General features: G+C 43.7%; 1 protein-coding gene across 3 annotated transcripts in view; it reads right to left on the reverse strand.

Moving 5' to 3' along the window:
- Nucleotides 1-14,446, reverse strand: part of LOC101732742 — a 147,657-nt gene extending 133,211 nt beyond the window's left edge. For 2 of the 3 annotated variants that reach the window (XR_004219903.1, XM_031892117.1), the window contains exons 1-3: nucleotides 14,305-14,446; nucleotides 12,474-12,551; nucleotides 8,800-8,890 (exon numbers count right to left, since the gene is read on the reverse strand). The gene's annotated coding sequence lies outside the window, so the exon portion shown is untranslated. The remainder of the gene's footprint in view (nucleotides 1-8,799; nucleotides 8,891-12,473; nucleotides 12,552-14,304) is intronic. The other variant, XR_004219904.1, reaches the window with a different exon arrangement.
- Between the last annotated feature and the right edge of the window lie 1,281 nt (nucleotides 14,447-15,727).

Genomic DNA, 15,727 nt, shown 5'->3' on the forward strand with positions numbered 1-15,727 from the left:
TATATTGCATTACGTGCCTAATATATATAATTTGTTCCTGGTTATTCCCACTTCAATACCTTTTGTATGTGCTCTTGACTAGGCACTTTCCATAATTCCCTCTCCCAGTTTATGCTGAATCCTGGCCATGTGTCTATTTTGTCCTTGGGCATTTTATAATAGATTACTGGTATTTGACCCTTGGCTGGTACTTTGTAGTCCTTTTTTAGCTTCCTGCACTTTCTGATGTTTAACATGGCCTTGAATGTTCTTAAATCTTACTCCTTCTGCTTTCATCTTTGTTTGACAGGCTTTTTAGTCCTTGCAGTACTGTTCTGTCTATTCTAGTTCTGTTTGTTCCCATCAATGCCCATCTCCAAGCATTTATGCTTGGGACAATTGTTTGCCTTTGTAGGTGCGACTGATGTCACTGCCATACGAGGTGACAATAGGGTTGTCATTTTTGCTATCACCTGGTTTTTGGCAGGTTTAGAATACACAAAAGGGGGGGTTGTGTTTGCACCCCAAGGCTAAGTCAAATATACCAGTACAATGAAAGTGCAACTGATCTTGCCAAGTTACTACAAACATAGAAAAGGAGGGGATTATTGGTCAATGCACATTCCCTGGCCCCTTGCTTCACAAGCCTTTTTAGCATTTATACAAGTGTGTGTATTTTTTTTTTTTTTTTTTAAAGGGGGGGGGGGGGTTCTATTTACAAAGTTACACCCTCACACCTGTCCATTTAATTTTTGTCTTATGACTTTTAAAAATGGGTGTTGGTCTTGGTAATCTCTCTTCTATAAATGCTGAGACCAATGCCCTGGTCTGGAGACACTTTTCCAAGAAATGCTACTATGTAGGGAGGTTCCAACCTATAAAAAATATAACTGGAAGTAAATATTTATGATATGTGGCTTACTGTAACATCCTGTCTAGATTTGAACTAGGAACCCACTACTTGCTGTGCAGTTTAATTGCCTCTAGCCTATTTGAGTGGACTGCCGGGTTCTTGGTTCACTTCAATAATAGCCCTAGTTTTCCAGGCAGGAATAATGGCTATAGGTGCTCTCTATTTTCCCACACCTGTTGTAAATCTCCAATTATCATGTCTGTAGATCCCTAGTCTCAGTACCTTCCACACCCATTATAGGTCTATCTAGCATAATTCCTGGGTGCACATTCAGTTCTGTCCCTTGCCTGTATCTTGACTTCGACTGAACTCTGCCTGGACTGACCCCCTTTGCCTGCTTTACATCTCATCTGGATACTGATTTTGTTGTGCACTACGGTTCTGGTTTTGATCTGGCCTGCCTGACTCTGATTCTAGTAAGCTGCCTCAGGCTTCCTCCTACAATCTGGTTCATTTGCTCGCTCAGAACCTTGGCAAATGTTCTAGGTTTTGGGTTACCGATCATGACACTTACCAATTTTATGATTATAACTTTGTAACTAAAACCCCCTGGTGCTTGGAATACATGCTCTGGCATAGATACTAAATTACTTGTGAAACAGGGGACTGGGCAATGTACATGGATCAATCCTCTGCCTTTTCTATGCTTGTAGCTAATTTGACCAGATCACTTGCACCTCCATTGCACTTGTACATTATACTAAGCCTTGGAGTGCTCCCACAACCCCCTTTTTTGTGAATTATTTTGAGTTATTCTGTTGGAAGTATGGCCAAACGTCCATACAGTTGTAGCACCTCCAGTCCCCTCCCTTTTGGTAGCCTCACTCAGGCCTTACACAGTAGAATTTTTACAAGATGGAAAAAAAAGCAAACATATGCTATATGCTATATAAACCCCCCAGAGTTACAAAACATGTAGCCTGAAAGAAGGTTAATACATTAACAAAAAGAAAAAAAACCAGAAATAGCCAAAGAAATGCCCTAGGGTTTCGAATGTTACCAGCTGCCCAGGATATTTTCTTCATCTTTGGGGGTCATTTATCCGCATTCGGATTTTTTTGTTTGAGTTTTTTGAAACCACAATGAAACTCATTTTCATTATTGTCAGTCATTTATTAGAAAATCCAAATTTAAAAAGCACAAACGGAAAGACCACACATTTCCCATTTTAATTAAATTAAAAAATGTTGCAATTTGTCTAGGGAAACTCCTCATTAACTTCTACAGAAAATCCACAGCTTTTAGATGTACAGGTATGGGACCCGTTATCCATAATGCTCGGGACCTGGGGTTTTCCAGATAAGGGGTCTTTCCGTATTTCAGATCTCCTACCTTTAGTCTGCTAAAAAAAATTAAAACGTAATTAAACCCAATAGGATTGCTCCAATAAGGTTAATTATATCTTAGTTGGGATCAAGTACAGGTACTGTTTTATTATTACAGAGAAAAGGGAATCATTTAACCATGAAATAAACCCAATAGGGCTGTTCTGCCCCCAATAAGGGGTAATTATATCTTAGTTGGGATCAAGTACAGGTACTGTTTTATTATTACAGAGAAAAGGGAATCATTTAACCATTAAATAAACCTAATAGGACTGTTCTGCCCCCAATAAGGGGTAATTATATCTTAGTTGGGATCAAGTACAGGCAGGGCCGGAACTAGGGGTAGGCAGAAGAGGCAGCTGCCTAGGGCGCAACGATGGAGGGGCGCCAGGCAGGAGCCTCTCCTGCCTACTCCTAGTGCTACTTTGTCATTGCCTCCGCCGCTTGTCATTTGCGGCGGAGGCAATGACTGAACTAACCACCCCGCCCCCCCCTGCACCTCCTCCTGTGCATTGGCACGCATGCGCCGTTCGGGGGGGGCGGGGAGGTGGGCGGAGTTTGCCGACCGGGTTGCCTAGGGCGCCCAGTCGGCTTGGCCCGCCCCTGAGTACAGGTACTGTTTTATTATTACAGAGAAAAGGGAATCATTTAACCATTAAATAAACCCAATAGGGCTGTTCTGCCCCCAATAAGGGGTAATTATATCTTAGTTGGGATAAGGTACAGGTACTGTTTTATAATTACAGAGAAAAAGGGAATACTTTTTAAAAATGTGAATTATTTGATTAAAATGGAGTCTATGGGAGATGTAATTTCTGTAATTTGGAACTTTCTGGATAATAGGTTTCTGTATAAGGGGTCCCATACCTGTATTAGTGGTTTTTGTGCTTAAAAAATTGCAAAAATGCATGCTTTTTTCCCATAAAAAATTTGAGTTTTAGCTAAAAAAAAAAAAAAACAATAAATCATGGAAAAAATATGAAAGCTAATAAATTCCCCTCTTAATACAATTTGATATTTCTGTTATGTTTTTGGAAAGTAATATACATGTATTTTGCAGGTCATTTTTTACTGAGAAAAAAGTCTGGGAAGAATCTTCCACTAAATATTATAGGCAACATGGTCTGCCATCAGGCCTGGAGATGTCAAGAGCTTGATAACATTCTGATTTCTTTAACTTTTTCATTGGAAATAATGTACCTTATTGATGGGCCTTTTTGGTGGTGTCCCATGTTGGGGGGGAGGGGGGGTTGTAAGGGACTACTTATTTGTTTTCAGGGCCAGAACTAGGGGGAGGCAGAAGAGGCAGCTGCCTAGGGTGCAAACAATGGGGGACGCCAGGCATGTACCTCTCCTGCCTACCCCTAGTCCGTGCTTCCTTGTAATGGCTTCCACACTTGTCATTGCAGAGTAATGACCCCCCCCCCCATGGCACACACACGGCGGTGACGTTGCTGGGGCAAGGTGGCTGACTGGGTTGCCAAAGGTGCACAGTCGGCTTGGCCCTCCCCTGACAGGTAGAGTCCATTCAGGGCCCTGTGAGTTCTGATGGTGGCCCTGGTTCTAAGGATGCTTTTGTTTGTTTTTATGTGAATCAGTAAGGGCGAGCTTGATTGGTCACAAGTCTCACCATGCAGCCAAACACTATCACATATGTACCTGAGTATGTGATTGGCTGCCAGTTACTGGCATACCATGCATTATGACTGTGTGCAGCTCTGATTGGCTGAAAGCTGTTAGGGAAGGTGACTTCATGTCTCGTGACAGTGATAGTTATTTCATTTCTGGTTTCAGAGGTAAGTGCAGCAGATACCAACACTGGGGCAGGGGGGCATATTAAAAACAACAATACAAGGGGCAATTTGGGGTGGTTTGGCACCAGTGATTTATAGGAGCTTGGGGAGTAGGGCAAAAATTGCCCCTTTGGCTCCAAAACTCCCCAAATTGGCCCCCCATTGCCTCCTTTTGCCTGGGCAGATGCTTGTCATGAAGCTGTCCATTGGGAATGTCAGTTTGTCTTTCCAAATTACATTTGCTTGACAAGCAGGAAAAGGGGATTCATTTTAGGCAACTTTGCATTCCCCCCAAAAAGCATCCATGGGGGTACAGGGGGTAAAACTTCAGGGGGGACAAACCAATGATGGGGTCTAAAACCTGGACTACAATTCCCAGCATCCTCTGTGGTTATAGTTCTAGGGCAATGTGTGTTTGGTGTTTCTTGTTTACTTGTTGCTGCTTTTGAACTGTTAAGCCATTTACTCTGCCTCTCTTTAGCAGTTAATACCAAATGTCATTTGGTTACTAGAGTCCCAATCATCCTAGCAACAGTTATTGGTCTCAGCACTAGAGTGGATGGTGGGTAAGGGAAGCCATGAGAAGAAAGACAATAGCACAAATCAGAATTAATGCCTAAAATAAGGATCCCTTGTGTTATGGGTGAAGGGGAACTTATCAGAGCAGGGCGGGTTATGAGAAGCCCCCATTGAGCAGGAAACATATTCAGTAGCGCAGTACCACTGGGAATGATACAGAAAGGGAACCCCAGTATGTATTGCTATGAATGGCAGAGAGGGCCCGACTCACAAGAGCTTACAGTCTCTTCTCTCTATCTCTCTCCCCATAAAGTGAAATATCCGAGCGATTTAAGCGATTTGAGCGACTTGAGCGATTTTCAGTGACTCCCAGCGACAAAGAAAAAGATAAAGAAGACGACGCAGAAAAGTCTTTTCAAAGACTAAAACTTCCATCAAGAGCAGAAGAACAAGAAGAAGAAGAAGAGGAAGAAGAAGAACCTGCCGGCCCCTTGTGGGTCATCTGGTAAGGAACCTGTATTTTCCCCTCTGGAATATGTATTATATAGTAGATGAGGTTAAAAAAAGATACACATTCATGAAGTTTAACCTTTTTGCCTAAATAAAACCTGTATAACTGTTGGCTGATCCAGAGGAGGGTGGGGGCCCTGACAGGAATAATGGTCTGATTTCTGCACCAAATCAAATGGGAAGAGATTGCTTGGAAATGGGCAGGATCTGGGGGGGGCCAAGGGCTTGTGTTAGTGTAATGGAACAGGCCTGGGTAGGGCGGGGGTACAAGCAAACTATATACATAAGCCTTTGTTTTTAATTGGAACCCCAGTTTCTGGTTGAAAAGGCTTATTATTAAAAAAGGAGTAAATGTGCTGCTGTTATTACAGTACCCCTATATCTGTTCTTTATTGTGTTTATTTGGGGTCTGTATTTTAATATTACATCTTAACATTAACTCTAACCTTCCCAAATCTCTCTTTTATATTACAGGGGCAGCAGAGATGGGCATGAGTGCCAGTAGCAGGCAGTACTACGAGTACCGCTATGGAAAGGTAAGCGCCCCTAGTGGTAATAAATACACATTGCTGTGCTATTTGGGCTAATTGTCACTCTCATTATTATCACTGGGATTAAACTTAATGTCTTCTTCTTTCCTGCATTTCTCTAGATCTCATGGTGGATCCCCCCTCATCTGGATGTCTTCGAGATCAGGGATTTTGAGGATCCACGCGCAGGCCCCTATTTGGAGGGCATTAGGGGCCAGATAACGGGTGACATCAAGATGGCCCTGTACGATCTCTGGATGGCAAGGGATTGCATCAAAATAACAAAATGGTGGCGATTCCTTCTCAAGGCCGAGTTCCGAGGGGACTATAAATATATTAAAGCCCACCTAAAAGGCCTCTATAAAGAACTAGAGGCTGTCAACAAGGCCATCCTGATGCGGGACAACGAGAGATATTAAGGTGCCGTATAAAATCTATGTTTCTCTCTTCTTTCTATGGCCCTTCAAAAATATTGGAAAAGGCACCTACTGACAGCACCACTACCAATTTCCTGGGTACCAAGTACAGTTGCACCTCTGTCTAGGTACCCTCATTAGCAGTAGGTAAGAACAACCGAATTCCACCAGCTGTGCCTCCACTACTGCCCAACACATTCCACCAGTGGTGCTACCCCTTCCAGCCGCCACTATTCCACCTGCGGTGCCCCCTACTCAATCCATTATATGGTTTTATACATAACAGCACCCTTAAGCCACAAAGTCATTTGCATTCCTTTTCACTCCACCTCTCAGGCTGCAGAAGCCGGGGTCTGCAGGCTGCCTGGGGTCCAATGGAATGCTGTATTCACCTTGTGGCTTATAGGTTCTCTGTGTATGCTGCCATATTGCTTCCCCCCCTTCTACCACCAGCGGTGGCCCCCTGCTTACACTGCAGTTCCAACAGCAGTGCCTCCCCCTTTATTCCTTTTCATTCCATCCCTCAGACTGCAGAAGCCGGGGTCTGCAGGCTGCCTGGGGTCCAATGGAATGGAAAGGAATGCACTATTCATCTAGCAGCTTAATGGCGGCCATGTGTATTCTGCCATATTCCCTGTTGTTTCCATCTCACCCATTTCCTTGGTTAAATATGGCGCATTGATCCTGGGAGCAAATCCGATTGCCGTTGAGGAGTCAGGAAGGAATTTTTCCCTCTAATTAAGCAGATTGGCCAAAGCTTCTCAGAGGTTTTTTTTTGCCTTCCTCAGGACCAATAAAAAAGCGCAATGTATTATCTTTATCAACAATAAAGCTGTGACTTACACAGATTTACCACCAAGCGGCTCTGTGTGTATTTATTTTGGTAACTGGGCTCATTTGACAGGGGTAACACATTGAAGAGGAGGGAGTGGGAGAACTCCTTGTGCGGGTATGGCAGCTCCCCAGAGCATTCTCATACTGGGCTCACAGACTGAGGTTCTAATGGGCATTCTTGGGATCCTCCCACCATTCCCCATCATGGCATGAAGGCTGTATGCTCAGTGCCCCCCACTGGCACATACGGGCATGGAAAAGCTGAGGGTAAAGATAAGATCATTTATAAAAGAAACCAGAATTGAATGTGATACTGACATGTGAATGTATCACAGAGCAAATCCTTATAAAAGGATTCTCATTGCCTAGAGATATTGCCCATATTGTAATATACTTAGTATGAGGAATGGATCCCATTCACCCACAGTCTGGCTCATCCGGTGCCCCCCCATAGGGAATGTAATGCACATGAGCAAACTGGCTCTGCCCTCCCCTCACTCTCCAGCCCTGAGCCCCAATCACTGAAGGGTAAAATGCATTATACAATATTCATTGGGCAGATGAGAAGGTGCCTGTGGGTACAAAGCCTAAACCAGTCCCTGTAGGGTTACTATGGCACCATTTCTCCTGGGTACACAGAATATTAGCAGGTGAGCAATAATGACATTATGGAACCCCCATATTGAGGGGAAGGGAAATCCTTTTGATTTCTGACACACAGGTAACTCTTTTATATGTGTCAAATCCATTCGCATTTCATAATATATGGATCCCTAGTCCTGCCGGTACCATCTGAACCAGGTGCGTGTGAATGAGGATAAAGGTACCAGGAAGCAGCAGCGGGCAGAACCCCTGTGGCACCGTGCCTTATACAAGAGCAGAATAAAGAGCCTCCAAGCTTTGCTGGATACAAACACCAGCATGGGGAGACATTACAACGGTTCTGGGGCCTCAGGGAAGTTACATATAGACCTTGCCCCTGAGCGTCTGCAAAATCTGGGTGCCCAGCCTAGTCTCCTAGTAGCACCCACACAATAATCTGATACATTGCTGCACTGTAGGGACATTCAGCATCCAATCATGTTTATCTTCTGCTGTATAATATTAAAGGGGTTGCTCATCTTTGAGTTAATATCTATTATAATGTAGAGAGAAATATTCTCAAATAATTTGCAATTGGTCTTTGTTATTATACAATTATTTGTACTTTTTAAATTATTTCAATTTTTGTTCAACAACTCTGCAGTTTGCAGTTACAACAGCTATCTGGTTGCTAGGATCCAAATTACCTTAGCAACCAGGAAGTTTTTGAATTTTTGTAGCAGCAGACAGGAGGCAGGTACAGACTGCACCATAGGTCGGATATAGAATCACTGACAAGTTCCCAGTAACATGAAATAAAGTCACAGCCTCTTATTGGCACCTAAAGAACCCATCTAACAACCTGCAGTCTGGGCTCACAGGGAGCAAGCAGCGGGGAAAGCAGCAATGAATACACATGCACCCACTCTCATGAAACCACTCAAAATACAGATGTGTGTGTGGCTCTTTATTGGATGAGACTGTCATTTCTCACAACCTCTATTGTTTTAGCTTAAAGGCCACCTATCATCGCAACATCGATCCCTTACCGGAGGAGTGGGTTATAAGAGCCCACACAAAGGTTGGAGCCAAATAATATTTTAGCCAGAAAACACTAGTGACATAAGAACAGGCAAGTAATTGGCTGATCCTGTGTCACATGTACAAGTGCATAATGTGCTGACTGGGACTCTCCCCATTATGCACATGAGTAATTCTCAACATGGCGGCAGGACGCTTCCTAGGGGCAATATCTGCCCAAAATAGTATGGTTCCCCAAACTGGAATGCAGGCTCTAATAGGCCACATGTTGGGCGGGGTAATATATATTTCAACGATAGATGCCCTATAAGTGAGCTATAAGTGGTATACAAATACCAGCCGGGGATAACTACTTACCAGCACGGCCTGTCTCCCCTTGGATGCACTTGTGCTCAAGCTCTTCTACTCACTCCTTCAGCTCCACTCTCCCCTCCATCAGGGCAGCAGACTGGAGATAAAATCAGATGAAAGCTCCATGTTACAACATCATATCTCCCACAAACCCTCCTGTACAAGATCAAACAACCAAAAATGAATTCCAGGGTTTACTGAGCTGTTTAATGCCCAATATACATGGATCAATAGCATATAAAGGCCCCACAATGAAAAGAAACTTATGTACAAATAAGCACCTTCAACGCATTGTGTCATAAGAGCCTACAAAAGTATGATATATATTCACAAAGGACACATTTTCCAAAGGTTAAAATGGGTAGGTATATTGTTCTACTTTCTCGGTTGGCAATTCTGCTGAATTCTCAAATAACCAAGGCGTTGGGCTGTAAAATGGGCTGTGCATTAAAAATAAGGCCTCAGTCCTTAACTCAGGAGTGAAAAGGAAATACGGCTGTAACTCACCCTTAAAAACAAATATTTAGTCATTTTCAGTATGGCAAAGTCCCCAAATGCTACTTCTCTAACCAAAAAAAACCCTTAAGTAAACATTGCTTGGCTAAATGTTATTTAATTAGATGCTTGTGTTTCAAATACAAATGTATTTATACACACACTTTGCACATGATACACAATCAGAATGTTATATGTGAGTGTGTGTGAGTGTAGATGTCTTCACACAGAAGAGGAAATCGCTGTTGCTGCTACTTTCCCGGGATCCCCATTACTAACAAGGCAGGGCATTATCAGTTTTTAGCAAGGAGTCAAAATGTATTTGCCCCATGTGCTGTAGGCCTAAGGGTAGGGACCTACACAAACAAAAGGTGGGGGCTTTAGCAGTCAAACTGGGGGTATAGGACCTGCATTCCAGGGGATTTGTATGGCCAAAGATGGAGTTTAAGTCATCCTGTTAAGGACAAAAACTAGAATTTGTTTAATTTTTAGATAATGCTAGAATGTGACAAGGCAGGGCAGCCAATGTGTACATTCCTGCTGTAAGGATATATATATATATACATACACTCTATCTGCCTTGTTGGTTATGGTTCCACTAGACAGATGCACAGCTTAACTATTACTCTGTTTAAATACTAATAACACACAGAATCTGGCCCTTTAACACATCAACCCATACCAACCACTACAAGATTTGCAATATTTGGACTTTACTAGACAGTCTCATAATAACCTATAAGCAGAATAGTCACTGTAACTCCCATGATGCTACTATATAGGATAAAGATAATCACAATATCCCCCAGATACACACACATATGGCAGTACAACCAGACACACGTGAAAGTGCCCTGGGCCCAAAGCATATAAGAAGCACACACTTATTGTAGGTTTTGGGACATGTTTTTCGGAAACCTGCAGCTTTTTTTTAAGCATCTTGGCAACGCTAAAGTATAATAAAGCAGAACGTACCTATGCATTGCCTGCTCTTTCCCATTAATACTATGTACCATGGATATAATACATTGCCCTAAGCTGGATGCAGGGTACTGGGAGTTGTAGCACCAAAGCCAGCTGGACCTGCAGGACCATTCGTGTGTGTTCCCTCAAGCACAAAAGCTTCCTGATCAGCAGCAGCAGGGCTGGAACTGGGGATAGGCAGAAGAGACATGTGTCTAGGGCGCAAAGGTGTGGGGTACCAGGACACCTACCTCTTCTGTCTGGCTACCCCTAGAGGCTTCACGCATCGCTCACTGGCCCCCATGATGCTCATCCCCTCTTCCCGCTGCGTGTCACTGTGGGAGCAAACACACACAGAGACGCACACATGCCTTGGGGCAGGGAGATGAAAGAGCTTTGCCTTGGGTGCGCCTGTGACTTGGCCCGGCCATGTTTATTTTTAAGCATGAAGCACACAATTGTAACTTTCAAATTCACCTGTTTCAGGCAGGGGCGTAACTAGGGGTAGGAAGAAGAGGCAGCTGCCTAGGGTGCAGCAATTGGGGGGTGCCAGACAGGAGCCTCTCCTGCCTACCCCTAGTCCGCTCCCTTTAGTCATTGCCCCCGCCACTTGCCATTACACAGGGCTCACGGGAGGGGGTTGGAAAGATTGCCTACCGGGTTGCCTAGGGTGCCGGGTCGGCTTGGCCCGCCCCTGGTTTCAGGTAGGGTTGCCACCTGTCTGGTCTTGACCAAGACAGTCCAGTTTTCAGAAGGGCTGTCTGGGTCAAAACTGCCTGCCCGATTTTCCCATTTTGGAAAACCGGGCAGGACTCACTGAGATTGATGTTGCAACTGACCTATTGCTGATAACCATGTCATAGCCCCACCCCAGTCACCCCTTCCCCCCCGAGAAGTCACCACCCCTCCCGGTGACATCACACCCCACCCCCTGCATGGAGATAGGAAAACGGCAGAAGGTGGCAACCCTAGTTTGAGACAAATCCTGAGACAAATACCTTAAATCAGCTTTGGGGTTCTGAAAATCTTTTATGTCTGCTCTTAAATATTTTGTGCAGATTTGCCATAGCTTTTCTCCATCTGCTGAGATCACTAGTGCCGTTGCCGCTGGAGTCTAGCAGGATCCAGAGATACGTGCAATACAACCCTCTTTGGTATCTTCCTTTTAAGGTCTTAAGATATAGATGAACTTCCAGTCCAATGAGTTTTCCAAACTTGCTTGCATATCCCAAGCAACACTTTCATATCACCATCTTGCAGGACGTTAAACAGTTTAGCTGGAATTCCATCATGTCCTGCAGTTTGGGTTTTAGCAATGCTTTCTATGGCTCTTTCAACTTCACTTTGCTAAACGTCAAACTCCAAATCAGTAAAACTACTGTAAACTCAACAAAGATATTGGGGTGTTTCATACACATTCGAATTCTTCTGTGTAATCCAAGTTGTAACCATACTTACTTTTTACAAGACCAAGTTTTGCCTGGAATCGTTGCGTGCAAGTATATAGGTAGATAATGCGAAGAAAGGATCCATCAAACTGTTGATGCCAAAACAAATGGGTGCTCCTACACTGACCGGACAATACATGTGGGGATTTGAAACTGATCACTGCTTCATGTGCTTCCTGCTGGCATTCCATTTCCAAAGAGGGCATCATTAGCAATACTACCAAGTACAGGTATAGGACCCGTTATCCAGAATGCTCGGGACCAAAGGTATTCCGGATAAGGAGTCTTTCCGTAATTTGGATCTCCATACCTTAGGTCTACTATAAAATCAATAAAACATTAATCAAACCCATCAGGATTGTTTTGCATCCAATAAAGATTATTTATATCTTAGTTGGGACCAATTACAAGATGCTGTTTTTTTATTACTACAGAGAAAACGGAAATCAGTTTTAAAATTCTGAATTATTTGATTAAAATGGAGTCTATGGGAGACGGGCTTTCTGTAATTCAGAGCTTTCTGGTTAATGGGTTTCTGGATTAGGGATCCCATACTGTATCAGGAATTCGAACCCTATATTTTTAATATGATGTGGAAATGTTATTTATAAAAAATAGTTGATTGTGTATTCTTACCTGAATGGAATGTATCAGGCCCGCCCTACTGAGACATATTGATGCAATTCAGCAGTTTAATTAAAATTAAGTGCCATCATTTGTCAGACATTCCCTTGGGTTATTTTTCTATAGGGAAAATATTAGTAAATGTCTTACTGTTCAAATGGAGACAGCCATTCCCTTTCAGTCCCCTGCCGCCAATGAAAAGCAAGGAATATCCCTTTATTCATAACTCTACAGACAAAAGGAAGGTTTATTAGTAAAGTCAGATTCATTTCTCTCCTCCTCATACCCAAATATACATTCAACTGAGTGAGCTTTGGAATATTTGGGTTTAGTAACAATACATTGGGTTTAGTTTGTGAGTTTCTGCCCTACACACTACAGGCTTTTGCGTGTTTGTGATACACACGTGTCGCTTTATGCTCCTCGTTGGCAGCTCATTTTGTAGCATCATTGTCTGTAAATGCATTGGATCCCTAAACAACAGAGCCGTTTTCTCTGAAGGGGGCGCAGTGCCAGGCACACAATCGCGCACATCATGTAAAGCCCCAGTGTGCCCATTTTGTCTATTACTGTAATTAAGGTTCAAACTGAAGAATGCAGAGGAACATAGGCGCCTTGCACTCTATTCCTGGTCTATGGAAAATGGAAAGTCAGGGGCTCCTTCCTCCCTGCTGTTTATTTTCTGCAAAGAAATCATGTATAATAGAGGGGCCTAATTATTATTACTATTGATATAGTGCTATTGTTCTCTGTAGCACTTTACAGAGTAAGGGGACACTAATACAAGCCCATAGGGTTTGCATATACAGAACAATGGGAAGGGAGCAAGATAGCAGCTCCCAGTAGGTATCAGAATAGCCCTCAATAGTAAGAAATCCAAGTCCGGCTTGGGACTCCTCCAGTTACATGGGAGTAGGAGAAACAATAGGTTAGCTGAAAGCAGTTCTAATGTGTAGCGCTGGCTGAAAGCTCAGACTCGGGCACAATGCACTGAGATGGCGCCTACACACCAATATTACAGCTACAAATACATTTGTTGGTTCAAGAATAAAATGTTAAATGACAGAGTGTATTTTTTCCAGAGCATTAGCCATTGTAATAACTCTGTCAAAATATTCGGGCATCATAAATAAGCCCTAATTTTTGCCTAATTTCTAGTAAAAGATATAACAGAAGAGTTTAGAATTCAGATGTTTACATCCCTATTATAAATAACCTGTGATTGGCTGTATTTCTCGTCAATCTGCTGACAATCGTGCCCGGTTTTCAGACGTCTAAAAACCGGGCAGCCATGTAAAAACTGCGCCGTCTGGTTCAAAACTAGACAGGTGGCACCCCTATCCCCAGATTTAAAGAGCCAGTAACATTAAAAAAGTGTTTTTTCCAATACAAGTTTTCATCCGTTAATCCAGCACCTGCAAAATAAACCTTAACATAAACATCATTAAAAAACCCAGACCCACTGCAGAAATACCAATTAGCACTTCATTAACCCAAGACTTGCCAGTAAAATCACTGCCGAAATGGCAAACGAGCCGTTAACCCCAGTAAGAATAATGGATTCATGAAAACAAAAAAATAAAAGATAGTTATACTGGATTTGGCCCCTATTTCAAAATCACCATGTTCACCCAAGACTCCAACAAAGAATATTATAAGGCAAGCCAAGGGCCAAGATAAAGGCATAAGGCATAAAACAAGGCATCCACAATTGAATAAAATAAAAACTAATTTGCAGCACAATAAAACAGGTGGGAGGGAAGTACAAGACCAGAAATCACGATTCCCAGGCAATTACAACATCATAACAATCAATTATAAAAACAAACAGACCAATTACTGACTTTCTACTCAACTGTGGCTCATGCACAGTAATCAGTTGGTGTATTTTTACAATTCATGGATAATAAAGCAGAAGCAGGTAAGGAGTAAAACCGGGGGGTGAGGAGCCACTGACTGTGTGACCCTCTCCCTGACTTACTACTTGAAGAATCTGGAGGGAGCGGGAGGTGCCGACTAGATAGAGGAGCCGAATTTCCAAAAGCTCTGGTGGTGTTGCAGGGCAGTGAGGCAGGCAGTTCTACGGCAGCTGGTGGTGTTGCAGGGCAGTGAGGCAGGCAGTTCTACGGCAGCTGGTGGTGTTGCAGGGCAGTGAGGCAGGCAGTTCTACGGCAGCTAGTGGTGTTGCAGGGCAGTGAGGCAGGCAGTTCTACGGCAGCTGGTGGTGTTCCTTCACTGCACTAATAGGGCGGTGTGTTGAGCTGTAGGAGGAATTTGTTTTTTGACAAAAAATTATAGTTGCGGTAAACAGTAAGAAATGTACTTTATTAGTAGGTGTTAATATAGGTGGGGTTAGTTCCCAGAATGTGATTTGTCGGTCAGCCTTTAAGGCTGATGCCAGACGAGGATTAGGGCGGATATTTTCGGCAAGCGAAAAAGCGATTGCTGAAAATACCGCCCTACGCCTGCTACATGTGCCTGCACCCGAATGAATGGAATACGCTCTGGTGCAGGCACATGTAGCCGAAATACGCATAAAAACGCGAGACTTTCAAACTCTGATGTACTGATGTAGAGAATGCTATTTTGAGACAATTTACAACTGTCTGGCTGGTGTGCCAGGCACGGACTCCAGTTTATACAGAGAGAAATGGTGCCCAAAAAATGCCACTGTGACATCACATTATCAGATACTGAAAAATAAACCAAATAAAGTGCATTAAATAACCAAGAGCAGTATTTAACCAGAACTGTAGCATAGTATCTGAATCCTGAAACAGTGAAGCGTGTAAATAAAAACTGATCAGCGAGCATTAAATACTGTGGGGATACTGACCCAAGGCAGAGCTTGTGCTGAGGTCCCTGTTATCGTAGCAACAAACCTCTATGTCTGTGTCATGTTAAACACATGCAGTCAGATCCAGTGAATCACATAGAAGCCACTTTACCCAGTGAGGGGCACGGACGTCACATTACATGGCATCATTTATGGCCCATTTGAGTGGCTGAGAGTCAGAGTATGGGAGGAGTTGCCCCCAGGGTTTGACTGGGGAGTGCAGGGCCCACCGGGCTTCTGCCTCGGGGGCCCCTGCACCCCCAATGGTCCCCGCCGCCTTCACCCCCCCCTCCCGCAGAGGCCCCCAGCACCTGTCCAACCTCCTCCTCGAGCACCCTATATCAAACTTACCTGAAACGCGTTGGGGGAAGGAGACAAGTGGATCAGCGGAGGACCTGCGGAGATTGGGTATGGGCCGACGGGGCCCACCGGGTTTTTTCCCAGTACCCCGGTGGCCCAGTCGGACACTGGTTGCCTCTGCTGGCAAAATGTACAGCAACCAGTCTGTAAGGGCACAGCCTCCCCATTCAGCCACAAACTACAGAGAGTGAGCAGAACAGTGTCCCCA

This window comes from Xenopus tropicalis, chromosome 8 (genome assembly GCF_000004195.4).
Source record: "Xenopus tropicalis strain Nigerian chromosome 8, UCB_Xtro_10.0, whole genome shotgun sequence".
NCBI classification, from domain to species: Eukaryota; Metazoa; Chordata; class Amphibia; order Anura; family Pipidae; genus Xenopus; species Xenopus tropicalis.